The sequence below is a fragment of the Juglans regia genome, unplaced genomic scaffold, assembly GCF_001411555.2.
Source record: "Juglans regia cultivar Chandler unplaced genomic scaffold, Walnut 2.0 Scaffold_25922, whole genome shotgun sequence".
Lineage (NCBI taxonomy): Eukaryota > Viridiplantae > Streptophyta > Magnoliopsida > Fagales > Juglandaceae > Juglans > Juglans regia.
The window spans coordinates 436,172-444,660 of record NW_023357374.1 but is presented as its reverse complement, the minus strand read 5'-3'; the positions used below and the strand labels follow the sequence as shown (position 1 = coordinate 444,660).

The 8,489-nt window shown below is 35.1% G+C and overlaps 1 pseudogene; it reads right to left on the bottom strand.

Moving 5' to 3' along the window:
- Positions 1-1,804: 1,804 nt before the first annotated feature.
- On the bottom strand, positions 1,805-2,233 carry LOC118345406 (annotated as a pseudogene).
- Positions 2,234-8,489: the final 6,256 nt, after the last annotated feature.

Here is an 8,489-nt window from a genome sequence, read left to right as displayed (position 1 = left end):
CTTCCCTAAGCAAGAAGTTTCTTTTTTCTATGCATGTTCCCTAGGTGGCTCTCCCACTTCCTTATGCTTCTCAAGAACTCAAAACATGACATGTGGCAATGTGGTGGCCAAAACCCTGGGGGTACAAGTGTAATTTTCATGCATTGTCTCTTTCACTCCCTTCTATAACTTTTTCCTCTACTTGCATGAATGAAAAATGGCAAAATGTCAGGAAATAACTTGGGTGGGCGTGTGGCTTAGGAATCCAAAAGTCTCTTAGTGTTCCAATGTAAATCCTTTAGAAAATCTCACATTTGTCTTCCCTATGCAAAATCTTCTTGGAACTCACAAAAATCTTGTTGGGACTTGTGTAGTCCATTGGGGTTCACGAAACCATGTCCCCTCATTCTTTCTCATCCATTTTTACATCTACGTTCAATGTATCTAGGTGTGTGCTGAACCCTACATCCTCCTCCATGTGAAACATGTGGCATGTGGCATGTAGACTTATGCAAGCTTGCCAAGTGAGGTGTGCATGTGAGACATGTGGCATCTGGGAAGGTGAAATGGGCATGTGCCCTAGGTGTGTGTTGAACCCTACATCCTCCTCCATCTCCTTAGCTTCTTCTAGAAACCGTCAAGCATGTTTGTCATGTGGCACCAATGTGCTAACCTTGGTGCTTCTTCCCTAGGTTTCACTTCCTTTATACAAGATATTGCCGTTTTCCAAGACAAAACTATTCACATTTCATTTGCATACATGACACTTGGCCAACTCTTCTAAAAAGCAGAATCCTCTCTTACTTCTTCCACTTTTTCTTCTAGAAATTCAATGCATGCTTGACAAGTGCTATCCTTGTCTTTTCCCAAAGTTCCAAATGAGAAGTGTTTTTACAAAAATGACTAAAACCTCCTTCTTGAAGCCAAGTGGCACCATCTTCTTGCCTAGAGGGTAAACTTGAGCCTTTCAAAGCCAAAGTCCTTAATGGGCCGAATTCCTATAGGTCTTTTCTTCTATTTTTATCTTGAGGGTTTTTAACTTAGAACTCCACGATCCAATCTAACAAAAAATAGAAAGTGGCCTAAATAATTCTTCCAACACTTAGTCAATAACCCAAATAAATAAATAGATAAATAATATCTACCAAAAATGGAATCTTAGCGAAAATATAGGGCATCACAATGAATATTAAAAAATATTCTTAAAAAATAAAATGATTTAAATAAAATGATTTTTAAAAGTACAATATTTTCGGGATTCCAAAAATGAAAGAGGCTTATTTGAAAATTAGGTTTGGAGGTTCAATTCAATAACACTGAAGATAACCCATTTAAAATTATTTTTAGACTTTTAAAATAGTTGGAAGATTTTAAAATACTTGGCTCAATTTAAAAATCATCTGTTAGATTTAAATAAAGATTTCAGATTTAAAACGATTAGGCGGGGGCTAGTGGCCAATCCGAAAGGAAAATGAGCAGTTCGTCACATTATCATTATCTATACCGCACACCAACATATGTAAATATGACGAATAAAAAAAAAAGATAAACAAATAATAAACAAAGGAAAAAAAAAAATATTAATGCGCAATACTACTGTACATGTTTACGTAATTTTAATACTACTGTACAAGTACTACTATTTTTTTCTTTATATCTTATGATCACAAAGAATATTTACGAGAAAAAAAATGAACAAAAGAAACGATCTATCTCCCTTCGACATATTAGGTCTGTCTCTTAAAGAGACTCTTTTCTCTAGCTCCTAAGCTCACTGAGAGTCAATGAAATGCTAAAAATGACCAGAAAGAATAACACGAAATGTTTAGAAGAAGTCGTCGGAGGACATGATGGAATTGAGGAGGTCACATGAGCGGTCTTGGGCGAGGCGGAGGGCCTCGAGGACGCGTTCAAAGAAGTCGACATAACAGGGGATGCGGAGGACGCCCTTCTACTCGTAGCCGTACTCCTGAGCCGACTTGTTAAGCAGCTTGACGAAGATCGGGTGGTTGAGCAGCTGCGCAGACACCACGAACCATTCTAGCTCATCGCCCACGTAGACCGGCACATGCCCCTGGGGGACTATCTGGGATTTTGAAGAGGACCGGCACAGCTTTGCTCGGAAAGTCTCCCCCCAGCGCGGCTGTCTGGCCCCTTTGTGGGCATGATGCGAATCGCACCGGAGCAGGCTGTACTGGGGAGAGTCGGAGACTCGGGATAGCCGGCCGATCAGCTGTTTCATGTTTCTGCAGAATAAGAAGAATTAGCAGCACAGGAATCCAACCAACCAAGTCTTGAGGATGGCGAAGAAGGAAGGGAGTGTGGAGAACGTGAAAGGGTTGAGGGGAATATATAGAGGGCAAGAAAGGCAAAGACAAAGGAGGGTGTAGGCATTGGAAGGTGACGAGGAGAGGAATGAATGGTTGGGAGCTACAAGTAGGCGTACCTTAGAGGTACAGTTGAAGGATAAATTGTATTTATCAGCCATCTTTAATACAAGTTTAATAAAAAATTTATATAACATAATTTAGTTTATAAAAAAATATTAAAATTTAAATATTATAAATCAAATCTTATTATTTAAATAATATAAATAATATGTTTTACATACCATCTTAAGAACATAATAACTCTTTAAATTTAATTTGTAGAGCATGATAAGCATTGAGTATGCACGTCTTCCAAGCCTACATAAGAGCAATCTATTAATATTTTTTTAAAAATAATTGGTCTGTGTCCTTACAAAATTAAATTTCAACATGAAATATTTTGATGTGGTAATTTAAATTGTAAAACACTTTTTTATTATAAATTTGATCAAAAGTAGGGTGTAACGGATCCGATTTTGGGTAAAATTTAAGATCGAATCGGTATGCATCGGTTTTGTATTTTTAAAAATCGATTACGCATAGATTATCCTCCTAAACCAGTACCTCCCATTTTACCGGTTCTGATCCGGTCCGGTCTAGTTTTGCAGTTTTAATAAAATGCAAATTTGCCATAAAAAAATCTGTTTAAAAAAAAAAAAACTGCTTTAAAAAAATCTATTTTATTAAAAATCTGTTACTATTTACAAAAATCTGCTTTATAAAAAAATCTGTTATGTGAAAAATAATCTGCTATAAAAAAACTGCTATAAAACAAATTAAAAAACAACTGCTATAAAATGTTATTAATATATATATTTTATGTTTAAAGCATATGATTAAATAATTTTTCATGTTTAAGATTAAAATCTTATGTTATAAATTATAATAACATTATCTTATATATAATTATAATTTATATTATTATATATATTATATATATAAATTTTATATAATATAAAAAATATTATATATAATATTAAAAAATTAATTTAAAATATATAATATAGTGAACCGGTCCAGTTCGATCCGGTCCTAAAAAGCATAGAACAGGAACCAGAGCAGTACTGGCCGGTTTTCAAATTAAGGGAACAGGTCCTGGATCAGACCGGCCCAAAACTAGACTGGTTCCACTAGTTCGGCCCAGTCCGATCCGGTTTTCTGATTAATTTTTATACCTCTATTCAAAAGTATCATATTAAACTACATCATTATATAACTTTTATAAGATCTCTATATAGATCTAGCAATTCTTTACATTTTTAGAAAGTGATTTTTTTTTTATGGCTTCTACGTGGCATTTTGATGTACATTTATAATATTCATTCATTTATCAATTATTAAATGATTATCAAAATAATAATGATTAAAATGATAACAAGCAATATTTTTTCATCTACGATATCTCGCACTATTTCCTTACTTTTCCTTTTTGGCCAAGTACTGTATTTTAATATCACCTTCGTTCAACTCTATTAATATATATGACAATATTTATGGATCATTAAATTATTTTTTATTTTTTAAAATCACAAATTCAAGTATTAATCATGTACCATATCATTTTTTCACAGCAATATCTGACTATCTGAGTAATATGAGAATAGTATATAATATTTTTTTAATAAAAATATACTAAACATGTAACAAAAATCATAATTAACTCGGATCATACATGATCATTTTTAAAATTTAAATTTCCTTATGAATTTATCATCATTCTAGATACATCATTATTTCATGTTATACATTTTATTTAACTTTTAGTGTACATTCTAGAAGTGTTTTATAATTTAAAGAATAATGATCCAAACAGCTGAACATAAATATGAATTATGATTAAGCAGAAAAGAGAAATAGAGTCTCCACTCTTTTCTCTCTGGAAAAGGGGTGGAGTGTGAGTAGTGCATGAGGCACGTGAGGTGGTTATAACAGAAGAGAAGAAATCTGGAGGTGGTCCCTGCTGTTTAGGGAAAGTTTTTCTAGCAGCCCGTTGTCGTCAGGTGGTGCTAGAGAGGTACAATAGGTCACAGCAGAAATGGAGGAAGAATAGTCTGGTGACGCATTTTTGTGGAATGCTAGTGCGCTCTACAGAGTGATGGAGAACTTAGAGGAAATGTGGAAGGATTTGAGGTTGCGAGACAAGGAAAGAATATACCAGATGATCTGTTTCTGAAAGAACATAGGTCTCTAATGGGGAAATTCTGCTCGACAAGGTTGATTAGCAAGGAGGTGCTGGAAACCACGTTGGCAAAAATATGGAGGATTTGCAAGGAGGCACAATTTACTGAGGTGAGTCCGAATATTTTTGCCATTGTTTTTTATAATATTGTTGATAAACAAAGGGTATGGTCGGGGAGACCATGGTTGTTTGACAACCAGCTACTGGTTCCAAGGGAATTTGATGGTTTTACTCCTCTTAAACAAGTTGGGCTTGATTTAGAGAGCTTTTGGGTGAGGTTTCACAACCTGCCATTATCCTGTATGATAGAAAAAGCGAGGGGAACAGATTGGGGGTACGGTGGGAAGAGTGGCGAAGGTGAATGTGCTGGAAGATGGAAGTGGATGGGGGAATTATCTGAGAGTTCATATCCATATGGATCTAACTCAACCTCAGGCAAGAGGTAGAACTTTGACAGTCAAAGGAAATACTATTTGGGTCCCATTTAGCTATTGTGACACCCCCAGATTCTGCTTGGGATCGGACGGACATTTGAAGCGTTGAGACATGCAACACAAGGTTACCTGCCCCCGTTCATGACATATAAGATGCAATATTTCTAACATGCTTCTAGCATTATGCAATATTCGCAGCGGATAATTTTTTTCTTTAGCAATACTATGCATCAAACTAAAATATCCCAAATACTTAAAACATACTCCATACTTAATGACATACTAAACAACTAAGATCACAATAATAGTTCATAAGGTTGTGATCAAAAGAGTGTTGGAGATTGAACTCCACAAATACAAGTAGTAATCTGAGGTAACTACTGTACTACCATCTACATCGCACTGTCGCTTAGTCGACCGTTTCCAGTTGGTCGATTCCCGGTTCTCCTTCAGATCCTATAACAAAATCTACCATTCGGGGAGAATGGTAGTTGGGACTACCACAGTGAGTTTTGTAATTTGATTACAAATCTCAGCAAGTTAACAGAAAACTTCCACACAGGTTAATGATGCATGCATGGCAGTAAAAGTATGAATGCATAATCAAATCATAAGTAATCATAGTATAACTTGACATACAACATAACATAACTGGCATAAGTTAAACTGAAACTGAAGCTTAGCATGAATGTGACTTGAAACATAATATGGACTTGAAACATAGCATGAACGTGAACTTGAAATATAACATGGACTTGAAACATAACATGAACGTGAACATGCATAATTTGAACATGAACTTGAGCATGACATAATATAAATGTGAACTTGGAACATAACGTAAACTTGAACATAACATAACATGAACTTGAAACATATTCTTGTCTAATGGGATTACCATGATTGGTGAACGTAAGCTTGAACATAATATAACGTGAACTTGAAACATGACTTGAACGTGAAATACATGAACTTAAAATCTTATTCAATAGACTTAATCATTAAAGTGACCATATGGGTGCTACACAGGTTCCCTTGAGCCGTGTGTCTCCGCCGATTACCGCATCACATCACAGGTGTCTATACCAACTGTGAGTGCGTTAATACGTACTCCACAGTTGTTGTGGCCCCAGGTATTCTACGTGTCACAATTGCTGTGTCTCACGTAATGTATGCTCCACAGTTGTTGTGGCCCCATACTTCATGCTTCACAGTTGTTGTGGCCCCATGACTTATTTGTTTGTGCCACACTTGCTGTGGACACACGTAAAATAAAGTTTGGCTCGATCAGCATTAGTGTCTGGCGCGCTCCGGTGACTAGCTAATTAGGCCTCATTCGCAACCTGTTGACTGTACTTTGTCAACCCAGAGAATTTCACACCTATTTAAACACTCCAGCGTGAACAAAGGAGTTTTACTAGGATATTACCCTATCCTAGCGCTTAGGGTCGTGATTGACATGAATGACTTAACTGGCATACATGACATTTCGTAACGTGACGTAACATGAACGTGACGTAAAAGACAGAAGTCCTAACGTAGCATAACGTGACATGAACGTAAAATGACAGACATGACATACTTTAAGACATAAATATGACAGACAACATTTCATAACATGGTGTACATGTAACAGACAATATTTTGTAACTTGGCATAACATGTAACAGACAACATTTCATAACATGGCATAACATGTGACAATGAATATTGCGTGACATGAAATTCATGTAACAGATGGCATACTTAACTTAACATGACATATTTGCACTGTATAGCAATGTGTAGTAATACGTGATAGAATATCTTGTGTAACAGATGAATAATTCGTGATAGAATAAATTCTGTGTAACAGATAAATATGTAATGACTTGGCATGACACATATGATAACATGCATATATACACTTTAGTTCCCTTACTTATCACTCATACACATTAAACCGATAGTAAGTTAAAAGCTAACTTACCTCGATCGTCGCGTTCTACGAGAATAAGCGGGAAACACGAGGAACTGTAAGAGGATATTCTAAAACTTAGAACTTTAATTACTAACAATTAGAAATGTAAAAAGAGACAACTTAGATTAAAGTTATCATTTTACCCTCTATATGTGGGAAAATGACTATTTTACCCCTAACTTAAGGATTTCACATCCTAATTCCAAAAATTACCAAAATTTACATTCCTCATGTAAATTTTTTCCTAGATTCATATAACAACTCAGAAAAATTTAAAACAAATCACAATTATGGAAAACTCACAATGGCCGAAACATTCATAGACCATTTCTCTTGATTTTGGTTGTAATTTCTTCCATCTTCAAAACACATGATTAAACCAAAATTTTGTAACAAGGATCTTCCTATCCTAAGTTTAAAAAATACACTTAAAATATCCATTAAGAAAAACTAATCATCAACACCAAACTTTTTGTAAAAAGACCCAAACTTCTTGGAGATGTTTTGACCTTAATAAAAACATCTCCAAGAATTCCAAAAAATCAAATCTTACTTCTAACATATTCATAACATCATCCTAAGATTAACCATGCTTTAAATGAACAAACAAAAGCCACCAAAAATCACAAAACGACACTTGGAGTTTTTGGTTTTAAACTTAGTCAAAAACAGAAACTTTTCTCTCCACTAACTTTGATCAATCTCTTGATCCATTGATTAAACACATGTGATTTTCAAACTAAAATATCTCATGGTTTACAAATGTGTCCTAAAGAAGATCCAACCATCAAACTTAAAATCACATGGCCAAAACTCAATAAAACATGGATCTAACCCAAAAACATCAAATCTTGGGCCTAACCGAAATCCTCTTGCATAGAAAAATCATACCTTAAAAAATAATACTAAATATCTTCAAAATAACATCCTAACATGTATATAAGAGGCTTAGGATCATCAAATAAAAATATCAAAGCCTTTGGAATAAGATCAAACCCCGAAATATTCCAACTTTCACAGACCAAAAACTGTTTTTCAACTTCCACTTTTCAAGTTTCTAACTCTAAGGAAATCTATCATCAAAAGCTTTATCCATGCCACAAAACCTCAATGAAAATTCATAAATACATGCTAACAACACTCCATAAAATTTTCGGACCAAGATAAGTCCATTAGCTTGGTCAAAAATTCCAAAACATATCATACCCTCCAGTTTCACGCCCAGAATGACCTTTCCATGGTTAAAAATACTTTTGACCAATCAAATGAGCATGGAATGAGACTAATAAGATATCCACACAAACTAAACTCAAATACGAACAACTTATGTGAAGGAATCATCATGCGAAAATACCTACAAAGGGTCATAAATGGCCACGCAAAAAGACCCAGAAATCTGCTCGAGAGAGCTCTTTTGGGTTACTCAATAAGAACGGGGGAAAGAAGTTATAAAATGGAGAGAACTGTGTCTTGCACGACTTTAGACTTCTGGAGGGAGACGTTATGGGCTTGAATGAACCTTGATTAGAGGTGGCTATGTGACATAAAGTGGAGAATAGAGAGAGGCA